This window comes from Arvicanthis niloticus, chromosome 5 (assembly GCF_011762505.2).
Source record: "Arvicanthis niloticus isolate mArvNil1 chromosome 5, mArvNil1.pat.X, whole genome shotgun sequence".
Lineage (NCBI taxonomy): Eukaryota > Metazoa > Chordata > Mammalia > Rodentia > Muridae > Arvicanthis > Arvicanthis niloticus.
In genome coordinates this window covers 74,218,853-74,230,286 of record NC_047662.1, presented here as the reverse complement: position 1 = coordinate 74,230,286, position 11,434 = coordinate 74,218,853, and the positions used below count along the sequence as shown (strand labels likewise).

The 11,434-nt window shown below is 39.9% G+C and overlaps 1 pseudogene; it reads left to right on the top strand.

Moving 5' to 3' along the window:
- Positions 1–487: 487 nt before the first annotated feature.
- Positions 488–601, top strand: LOC117709726 (small nucleolar RNA SNORA17; annotated as a pseudogene).
- Positions 602–11,434: the final 10,833 nt, after the last annotated feature.

Genomic DNA, 11,434 nt, shown 5'->3' with positions numbered 1-11,434 from the left:
ACAAACAAACAAGCAACACATTTAAAATTATGAATACATATGATTGTCACAGTGGGACATAGTGCAAATCAGGAAGTGCAACAAGGCCAAACAGTGTTAATAGCTGTGACCAACATATACTAAAATTGGAACATTTAGAAATGAAGCATTAAAACAACCCTTCATTAATTAAGATTAGAGCATAAAACTACCTCAGCTGTTAATATTTATTCTTATGTTTTAAAAAATGTTTTAAGGGTTAAAAAGAAAAGCAATTGCCAACTTGCTGGCTGTGAGATTGCTGGTACAGGGCACAGCTCTTTCTAGAGATGCAGAGAAGGCCTTTTGCCTTTTTAGGCTATTAGGTGAATAAGGAGGCTTGACATGGTTCCTTGGTGTGTAGTATATGATGAGTCTTTTAAATTTTCACATCTTTATTCTATTACTTTGGTGTACACAGTCATGAGTGTTTCAAAAACATCATATGAGGTCAAATAAGAATTAAAGCCTTGCCCTTAGAGGTGTTGCAAGTGTGGCTGTTCTGTCACACGTGTGTCAGTAGGTAGCAGAGAGGAGAGGGCTACTGACCGTTGAACACCTGAATGATTAGTAGCCTAACATTCCCTGAAAAAGTGAGCCTAAGATGATCTCTAATCTGTCAACAGGGTACCTGGACAGGGAGCTAACTTGAGACGACTGGTTGCACAGTTCCAGATGGGCTCCAAGGGTGGGGATCAAGCAATAGACAAGATGAACTCCATCTGAGACAGAAGCAGACAACTCTTGCACTTGAGGAGACCCGATGAGGAGTGGCCTGAGATGACCACCAGATTAGTACTGCAAAGGCCTAGTGGAGTAGACCATAACTTAGATGGCCCCTGCCCAGTGCTGAACTGCACAAACAGGGCATAACCCTCCTGAGACCAGTCCAGAGATGGCCCCAGTTACTCAGAGATCCTGGGTACCTCTAAGAGAAGGAAGTAAGTTTTGGAGAAATAGGAGAGAAAGACATAGAAGGATGTGGGCATAATGAAGAGAGGCAGAACTAGAAACTTGAGGGTAGTGAGGAACATCCTGATGTGAGTAGCTGGTGATGACACCTGGACCATGGTGAGGTCCTGGCCTATGCTGCCACCAAGGGCATGTCTGGGTCTGTAGCCCTATAGCCACAGAGGTCTGTTACAACAAAATGCCAGATGGACATACCTAACTTGGTATGTCCATCTGCTTCCTGGGGATGTATTGATGCCCGAGGGCTATGCAGATCGTCCCCATCTCTTCCCCTTACCTGGGCATCCTGTGAGTGAAGGCTGTATGGGTATGACAGCAGGAGAGCTGACCCTGCTCTTATATAGCTGCAGTACTTGGAAGAGCAAGCCTGAACATTATAAGAGTTGTGGGTGAACTTGCTCTGAGTATACAAGCATGGGAGAGCTGTTCTGTGCAGTGGCATGGATGAGGGAGGGATACCCTCCTGACCCTCACCCCTTATTACCTGTAGCAGTTGAGAGACCTGGCCTTGTGGTCATGACAGCAGGAGAGCTATCCCTGCCCCTCACCAGCTTCAGCCCTCTCTGGAGGGTGGTCCCTGGTCCTAAGCAAGGCAGCATAGTAGAGCTAACCTTGGTGGCTGGAGTGTTAGCATATCAACCCTGTGAGCATGAACATGGAACATGGAACATGGAACAAGAGGTTGTGGCACCTCCTGTCTACTGTGTGGAAGCATGGACAAGAGAGAGATGAGCCCCTTTTCCCTTGCCACCTAAGACAGGCAAGAGAGCTGGCCCCAAGATCATCTGAGTGAGAAAGTTGGCCCTGCCCCTCACTTACTGTGACACTCAAGAGATCAGGTCCTGTACCTAGTCTGGGCAGCATAGTAGAGCTGGCCTTGGATGCAGCGGTTGCAGAAAGCCAGACCTGCAACTTGTATGCCCTGTGGTAGAGTGGGTGATGCTGTCCCACCCCCTCACCTCTCACTACCTACAGTAGGTAAGAGAGCTGGCCCTGGGGTCATGAGAGAGAAGAGCTGGCCCTGCCCCTCTCCTGCTGCAGTACTGGGGAAAGCATTGCCCTACATTTGCCTGGGCAGCACAGTGGAGCTGGCCCTGGACATAGGATTTCAGGTCAGGGGCAGAATGAAGTGAATACAGGAGAGCTGGTCCTGCCTTTGTCTGCTGTGATGTGGTGCTCCCTTTCGTAGTCCTGATGGCAGGCAAGAGTAGGGTCATGAGAGTGGGAGAAGTGGCCATGTTGCTCATCTGCCACAGTACTCAGGAAAGGTGGATGCATCTCTCTTGGACAGCAGGGTAGAGATGGCCTTGCTTTTGTGGGTTGCGGGTGAACCAGCCGTGAAGGCGTGAACAGCTCAGATATCTCTCAGGCCCAGATCCAGGGCTTTGTACTGTCCCACCCTAACATCTAACCTTTGATGAACTTCTAGAGTTTGTTACTGGGCTAGTCTTCTATATCCAAAACTACAGGATCTCCATCACATAAGGCAACAGCAGAATATCCGAGGGGACTCCCAGTGAGGTTCCAGTATTGATAGAGTAGCAGAAGCCGGAGGTCTTGTGCCAGACTAATGAGTCATTGCAATGAACATTTGCAAGCAAAGAAGTGTGGACAAAATATATTTGTGGGATATATTATGACATTACAGCTTCTGCAACAAGATTTTTATTTCCTCTGTTTGGGGGAAGGCTGCAACAGTGAAGGATGGGGAGGAGGGGAAAATGAGTGTGATTGGAGTGCAAGAAACCAAAAAAAAAAAAAAAAAAAAAAAAAAAATTAAAGCACTGGTAAAAGCAGAGTTGTCTGTATGAGGGGACTAACCACAGTGCATTTCTTGGGGAATATCATAATATCATTTTTATTTTTTAGTAGGTCAGAAGACACCTTTATGGAATATGTATGTGCCCTTTTTCTTCTTTTACCTGAATTTCAGAAATGGAATCAAGTTGTGAGGTCCATATCCATTAAGCATTTTTGTTTTGGGGAACATCCAAATATCAGACTTTTTTTTCTCTAGGGAAAATAATCAAACTTATCCTCTTGCGTGGTACACCAGGGCACTGTATTATCATGGTGTTCACCTGTGGTTTCTGTACACTTGTTATGAAGAATCTTTCTTGAAACCGTTAGGTTCTTTTGTAAAGATTAAATGGTGCTTAGCAGGTCTGAAGTGCCATCAGGCACATATTTTCTGAGGGTTTTTAGAACATCTGGAAGAGTCATTTTCTGTAAGCAACCTAAAAGAAGACTGTTTTGACTGATGACATTGGGAGTGATTTGCTATCTGTATCAGAGAGGAGTCTAATGTGGCTTTATTAATCACAGAATTGATTGATTACTAATTTCTCAACATGCCTTCAAAACAAGCAATTGTAAAGGTTTTTTCTTACCACACCCTTTGTATACCTGAAAAAAAAATCTTTGAAGCATATGGCACCACACTTTTAAAGTCTCATATGAGAAACACGCATATCCTTCTGAGAGCAATGCATTTCTAAAATGGCATTTGCTTTGATTATTGTTTGTCCCAATCCATCTGAAGAGCCACCTCTGTATGCTTTTCTGCTAATCCAAAGTCTTCTGTGTGTTATTTACTCAGTTTTTCATGTTCCCTGCCAATCTTGTCACAAAGATAACTGATGCTGCAATTTCATCTCTCAATGTTCAAGAACAATCTGTGAGGGAGACAAAGAATAAAATATTTCAGGAGTCAGCAATTTGAAAGTGCGGCTCACGAAATTGCACTTAGAGTTAGGATTAATCACAAATATTTGACAGAAAAGTCTTGTCCGTCTCAACAAAAAGGGCTGTATGATGTGTCTTAATGAGCTCTTTGTTAAAGGAAAAGTGGCATCATTCCTGTTTCAGTCGAATAACAAGGCTAATGGACTTAGTTGGGATATAGAAGATTAGTGCTAAAAGCTAAAATGCAGGGGAGGCCAAGCAAGAGTCACATATAGCTTAGCATGGCATTTAGATGTGAGTAGACACATTTTACCCATAGAGACAGCAATGGAGTGTGTTCATATTTCTGTGGACATCACATGATCACTTGGTAATTGAATTAGCATCTATACTTTAATACTGATTGATGGTATATATAAAATGTAGTGAACATTGTTATGTATGTATGTTATATTTTATGTCATGTAATATATGAGATATGAGCCAAATTATTATGTAAACAAGTAAATCACATTATTATTTATTATATTTTTCCAAACATCAATTGGAATTTGATAAAAATGTAGAAAGAGTAATGAATTTGAACACATTTCACTGATTTTATGTTGATGAACCAGAATTTAAAGCTGTGAATGTCATTTTTATCTGAGTATTATTGAACACAATATTTGCAAGAAAAAGGAATTTAATAAATATTGATAAATCAACTCCAAATTTATCAATGGGACAAGTAAAAATTATACTTAGATGTTTCTTTTTTTCATAAAGGCAGCAGTTGCTATTATCATCTTTTACACTTCATTTCCTAGAGTGAATACACACACACACACATACACATACCCCTCCATTCTGTTGAGCAACTGAATATACTTCACTATGTAAATATGTTTCATTATTCTACTTTCTTCTCTGATTTTCTCGTAATGTGCTTAATGCCTTGCCATTTTGAAAAAGCTTCAATAATTAGTCTTACAAACATGTAACATGCTTCTATAAATCTATTCATTTAGTTTCATTTAGTTGATATACAGAAGTGAGGTCTCTGAAAAAATACTGGGAACAACATGTGATATATGCAAAGTTGATGATTAGACAATTTCATTGGTTCGGCTTAACGAATTTAGCTTCTGGCATTACTAGGTGACACAATGTCTCAGCAATTTATGTTTTTCTAAGATAATTAAATGTTTTCTTAGTTACTTCTTTTTACTTTTTGAGATTAATATAATTGCACCATTTCTCTTTCCATTCCTTCCCTCCAAATCTTCCCAACATCCCTTTTCCCTTTCAAATTCATGTCCTTCTTTTCATTAAATGTTATTATGTATATGTATGTATATAAACATCTCTTCCTAAATACAGCCCACTGAGTCTGTATATTAGTTGTATACATGTTTATGGAGGTAACCAGTTAGTGTGCTCTTCCTTGGGGCACACTACTTCTCTCACTCTCAGAACTCCTTATTTATCTATAATTTTGGGGGGTAGGGTTTATATTTTGTCATCTTTCCCTCACTGACTTTGTCACATCTATTTTTGTTGCTCTTGTGAACTTGATGTTTAGGCAGTCATATTGGTGAGACTTAACAGGATTAGCTTTTGACATTACTAGGAGACACAATCTCATAGCAAACTACTCTGTTCTTGTAAGCTTAGATTTTTTCCAAACCTACTTTATCTAGGGCTCTTAAATGCTTCAACCTCCCTTCTAACTCAATAATCAGAAGTAGGGGAAAAAGAAGTTTAATAGGAAAGGGGCTTGTGGACCTGTTTAGAAGTCGTTCTTTGGGGTGGATTTCACTCTTTGTTGTCAGAATACCAGCAGTCCAGTTCAATACCAAACACCAAACATGAATCAGTAGCAGTGGCACTATCTTACAGAAACAGTAAGGCTCTACCAAATAGGCACAAGTCAGTGGGTGCTGCCAGAATCAGCTAGAATACCACCAGAAGTCCTTTGTCACATTTCTTTCTGCAAAATGAAGACCAACAAAGACCAGTGAAGACCAGTGAAGATTGATGAAGACCAGCGAAGGCCTGTGAAGTGTTGCATGTTGTAGCAATGTAAGAGCATTTTCTTTGTTTGTGGGGTTATATTTATATTCTTTCTAATCATCATGTGTCCTCTCAAGTGTTTGTTTTCAGTAAGACATCACATCACAAGACAGCTTCCAGTAAAGCATCAAGTGACACAACTGAGTTGTTAAAGAAACCAGAAATTTCCACTTTTTGTTCCTCTGGATTTTACAATTTTTTTTTGCCCCCTCTTACACAGTGATTCCCAAACCATAGGTGTCAGTGATGTTTGTTGATGGTCCCATTGGTACTAGGATCCACAACTCTGTATATTGATTGGTTGTAGTTTTCTGTTCCAATCTCTATCTGGTGCAAAGAGAACTTTTCTTGATAAAGGCTTATATGTATGCTTATCTTTGGACTTAAGGAAAATGTTTATATATTGTTGTTAATTGATTATGCTTGTTTAATAAAATAATGGTTGTAGATTTTCCTAAAAAAGATCATGACCTCACCAACGGTAAGTAGTTGGGTTTCTTCTTGTTGAGTAGGACTTCAGTCCATTTAGAGAGCTTCTGGTTATTGCCATCATATGTGTTACCCTACTGAACACTGAGGTTATGTTGCTATGCTTGTTGTTGTGGTTCATATATATCATAGCTTGGCAGGATTGATGGCTGCTTTCTTTCTTTGAAAACTTACATGGTAACTTTTGTACCATCAAAACTAGTTCTCAGGGAAGAGGCTTTCAAATCAGTTCCAGCTCAGTGGCCTCTGTGTGCTCTTTCTAAAGTGGATGATGTCTTTAGCAATATGACTTATCTTCCATATCTGGGGTCATCCAAAGGCAATAGTAATAGCTTTTTGGGATTCTCTTGGACAGACATGACCAACAACTCAAAAAAAGTCTCCCATGTCTGTTAAGTGGTCTTTTTCTCTTGTAGGGATTATATGCACAGAGGAAGAAATTTTGTTTAAACTGTGTTTTAGTTTGGGTTACTATTACTATGATGAAATACTATGACCAAAAGGCAAGATGAGAAAAAAGAGTTTATTTGGCTTACACTTCCAGATTGTAGTCCATCACTGAAGGAAGCTACAAGAATTCAAACATGACAGGAACCTAAAGACAAGAGCTCATTTAAAGGTCATGGTGGGGTGCTGATTACTGGCTTGTTCATCATGGCTTGCTCAGACTGTTTTCTTACAGATCATAGGAGCTTAAGCCCAGCGATAGCTTCATACACAATGGACTGGGCCCTCTTCCATCAACACTAATTAAAAAAATGCCCTACAGGATTGCCTACAAACATACCTTTTTTGTTGTTATTGTTTTATTATTTTTATATTTAATTAATTGCTTTAGTTTATATTTCTACCATAGTTTTTCCTCCTTCTTTTTCTTTGCAGTCATTCCTTTGTATCTCCACTCCCCCCATGCACCTCTCCTTTTCTCTTCAGAAAGGGCAAGACCTCCCATGGACATCAACCAGCTTAGACATATCAAGTTGCAGTAAGACTAAGAGAATCTTCTCCTATTGAAACTAGTCAAGGCAGCCTAGTCAGGGGAAAGGGTCTTAAAGGTAGGCAACAGAGTCAGAGACAACCCTACCTCTAGCTGTTAGGAATTCCACATGAAGACCAAGATACACAACTGTTGGGGCCTAGGCTGGCCCACTTTGGGCAGCCTAAAATGTTGAGGCCCTCTCTACTCCACACTTGGCGGCCACTGTATCCCAGCCCAAGCTGCCTCTCCGGTCTGCGGGTCAGGGTTCAGCAAGAGAGAGAGTGAGGACGGACTCGAAGAATGGAGACCAGACAGAGTGTGATTCAATCCTGTTTATTCTTCACTCTCTCTTCCTAGTCCAAGTCCCAAGTCTTGAGTTCCTAGTTCCTAGTTCCTAGTTCCTAGTTCCTAGTTCCTAGTTCCTAGTTGTACTCCTCTTGTTCTCTTCCGAGTGTTTAATGTCTACTCCTACTCCTAGTGTCTGAATCTCTGTTACTCCAAATTGTTCTGTTCTCAAGTGTCTGATTCTCTCATCTCTCTTCTGTCTGCCTCTCGCCTTTATATGTCTCACTTCTAAGCCATGCCTCTAAGTCACACCTTTAATCATGCCCTTAGGTCTTGTCTCTAAATCTGATCTCTAAGTCACACTCTTAAGTCACACATCTTTAATCTCACACACCTTTAATCTCACATACCTTTAATCTCACACACCCAGGGAAAGTCCTGGGTATCTAAAGCAAGATGTTATCAGAGTGTGCTCAGCTGTTGCAGGCTATTGTAATCCAAGTCTCCTGTCAGGGTATATGGCTCAAGATGGCTGCAAAGCTGATAGCCACTTTCTGCTAAAAGTCGGCCCCCAACACACAACATTACATACTACAGCCCAATCTTAAGGAGACATTTTCTTAGTTGAGGTTCCCTCCTGTCAAATGATTTCAACTTGTGACAGGGTGATAAAATATAATCCAGTACACTATATATGAGTATTTTACAGAGACCTATATACACTTAGTTGAGGTTCCCTCCTGTCAAATGATTTCAACTTGTGACAGGGTGATAAAATATAATCCAGTACACTATATATGAGTATTTTACAGAGACCTATATACATTGTAAGTTTTTCTTTATTGGTAGATAGTTAATAATATGATTTCTTATGACTTTTCAAACACAGTCTCCTCTCTTTCTTTCTGTATTTACTTGGCTCTTGCATCCTTAATTTGAGGTCCTCATTTTCTCATTTTCATAATCAGATCACTATTACCCTGATACTGCCCTTTCTATTACTTCTCAATCTTCCATCTCAGCAATGATACCATTTTACTCTCCTGGCTTCTACAGTTATCCTGGATATGTGTGTACATATGAAAACTGTGGAACTAGGTTCTAGGAGAGAGGACATATGATGTTTGTCCTTTCTGAATCCAATTGCTTCACTCTATAAGATATTTTTCCTTTTCTATCCATTTATTTGCAATGTTCTAGATTTCATTTTTCTTTATAGTTGAATAAAATCTAATAGTGTATATGTACAAGGTTTTCATTATCCATTTGTCATTTTAAGGACATTGAAGTTGTTTATACTCCTGACTATATAATATAAGCAACAATATAAGCCCCAAATAAGACTGGTTACCAAGAGTGTTAGGAGCCGCAATATAATCTGCCACCCCAAGTTGGCGCTACATTGATCTGCGCAGTTGCTAGGCAGAGAGGCGTGCCATAGTCACTGAATGTTGGGTGGTGAGCGAACAGCCAATCAGAAGTGAATACGTCACTCTAGACTGTACTTAAGCCGGACCCCTTCCTCAGCTCACCCCTTCCGCGCCTCTCCGCGTTTTCCCACATGTGTGAGACAGATTAAAGCCTCGTTTTGCAGTAACTACCTGATCTCTGCGTCGTGCTTTCTCTCCCATGGATGCAAGGCTCAGGGGGGCGCGTTAGACAAGAGTTACATTTAACGAAGTTGGCATGTTTCTTTTTTTCAAGAAAAAAAGGCAGTTCCTAAGCAACCATAAGCCATAATACATGAGAAAAGTTATGAACTCAATAGTTCTATGAATAGAGCACCCAAATTCAAATTTCTCCAGTTGACTCCATGTATTTGTGGTTATTTTATTGTTTTACTTGTAATATTTGTCAATTCTATCTTCTTAGTCTTCTCCAATATAAGCCCATTCTCTTTATCGAGTTTGTTTGTTTTTTGTATATATTTATATTATTTTTATTTATTGGATATTTTCTTTATTTACATTTCAAATGTGATTGCTTTTCCCAGTCCCACACAGAAGCCCCCTATCCCATCCCCCTACCCTTGTTTCTGTAAGGGTGTTCTCCCACCTACCCACCCACTCCCACCTCCCCACCCTCGAATTCCAATACACTGTATCATCGAGCCTTCACAGGACAAAAGGCCTCTCTTCACATTGATGCCCAATAAGGCCATCCTCTGCTACATACATGCCTGGAGTCATGGGTTCCTCTATGTGTACTCCTTCATTGTTGGTTTAGTTCCCTGGGAGCTCTGGGAGATCTGGATAGTTGATATTATTGTTCTTTCTATGGGGTTGCAAACCCTTCAGCTCCTTCAGTCCTTTCTATATATACTCCATTGGAGACCCCATTGGGAACCCTGTGCTCAGTCCAATGTTTGCTGTGAGCATCCCCTCTGTATTTGTCAGGATCTGGCAGAGCCTTTCAGGAAACAGCTATATCAGGCTTCTATTAGCATGCACTTTTTGGCACCCATAATAGTGTCTGGGTTTGTTGACTATATATGGGATGGATCCCCAGGTGGGACAGTCTTTGGACAGACTTTCCTTCAGTCTCTGCTCTCCACTTTCTCTATGTATTTGATCCCATTAGTATTTTGTTCCCCTTTCTAAGCAGGTTGGAAGCACCCATACTTTGGTCTTCCTTCTTCTTGAGCTTCATGTGGTCTGTGAATTGTATTGTGGGTATTCTGAGCATTTGGTCTAATATCCATTTATCAGTGAGTGCATACCATGTGTGTTCTTTTGTGACTGGGTTACCTCACTCAGGATATTTTCTAGCTCCATCTAGTTGCTTAAGAATTTAATAAATTCATTGTTTTAATAGCTGAGTAGTACCCCATTGTGTAAATGTACCACATTTTTTGTTTCCATTCCTCTGTTGAAGGACATCTGGTTCCTTCCCAGTTTCTGGCTATAATAAATATGCCTGCTATGAATATAGCAGAGCATGTGTTTTTATTATATGTTTGTAAATCTTTTGGTTGTATGCCCAGGAGTGGTATAGATGGATCCTCAGGTAATACTATGTCCAATTTTCTGAGGAACCGTCAGACTGATTTCCAGAGTGGTTGCACCAGCTTGCAATTCCACCAACAATGGAAGTGTGTTCCTTAGGCTTATTGATCAGGTTTTTTTCATTAATGATAAAATATAAAAATCAATTCTTAATATATAGTTCAGCCAATTTTGAGGTATACAAATGAATGAGTTGTGTTTATCATCACTGTGACATATGTGTTCATAAAAATTTACTAAGTCATATTAACTGGGTATATAAGAATTGTGGTTATAGCAAAATGGGACAGGTTTTTCTATAGACCAAAATGCTATCTGATGATAGTATTGCTTTTTGTGGTTCTTGGAAGCTAGGGGAGTCAGCTGCATCAACAAATAGATCCAAAATGACTTTAAAATAACTCTTTATTATGGGGTGTTAGTTTAGGAACAGCTATTCTAGGGGCTAAAGGTAGCCCAAGGTAAGGTAATTAGCATCTGTACCTGTTACATTCCAGTGTCTCTACATTATTGCAGTTCTAACCAGTCAGTTTCTGCAGATAAGTTATCTTCTCAGGAATTCTCATTAACATCTTTATATGTAACTATCACAATGTTTTTAAAAGTAGGTGTACATTTTACAATTACGTACTTCCAATGCATATGCTCTAATTGGGTGGCTCTCATTGCTTCTAAAGATAAAAATTTCCTTTTGGAGAAATTGCTGGGTCAAGGACGTAATCCAACATTGTAGATTTTTATTTCAATTTTTTTTAGTGGGTTATTAGCATCATGCTCTGATAGTAGCTCACTTAACTGCTCTGTGGAACTCCCACTCATTCTATCAGAAGACTGGCAATGTCAGGCTGGGTTTCATTTTCATATATGTCACCTTAGTTCATTTAAAGTTGTGACAATGCATCTCTGTTCTAAAGATTTGCTTCCCCCCTTTTTGTAATGAATAAAT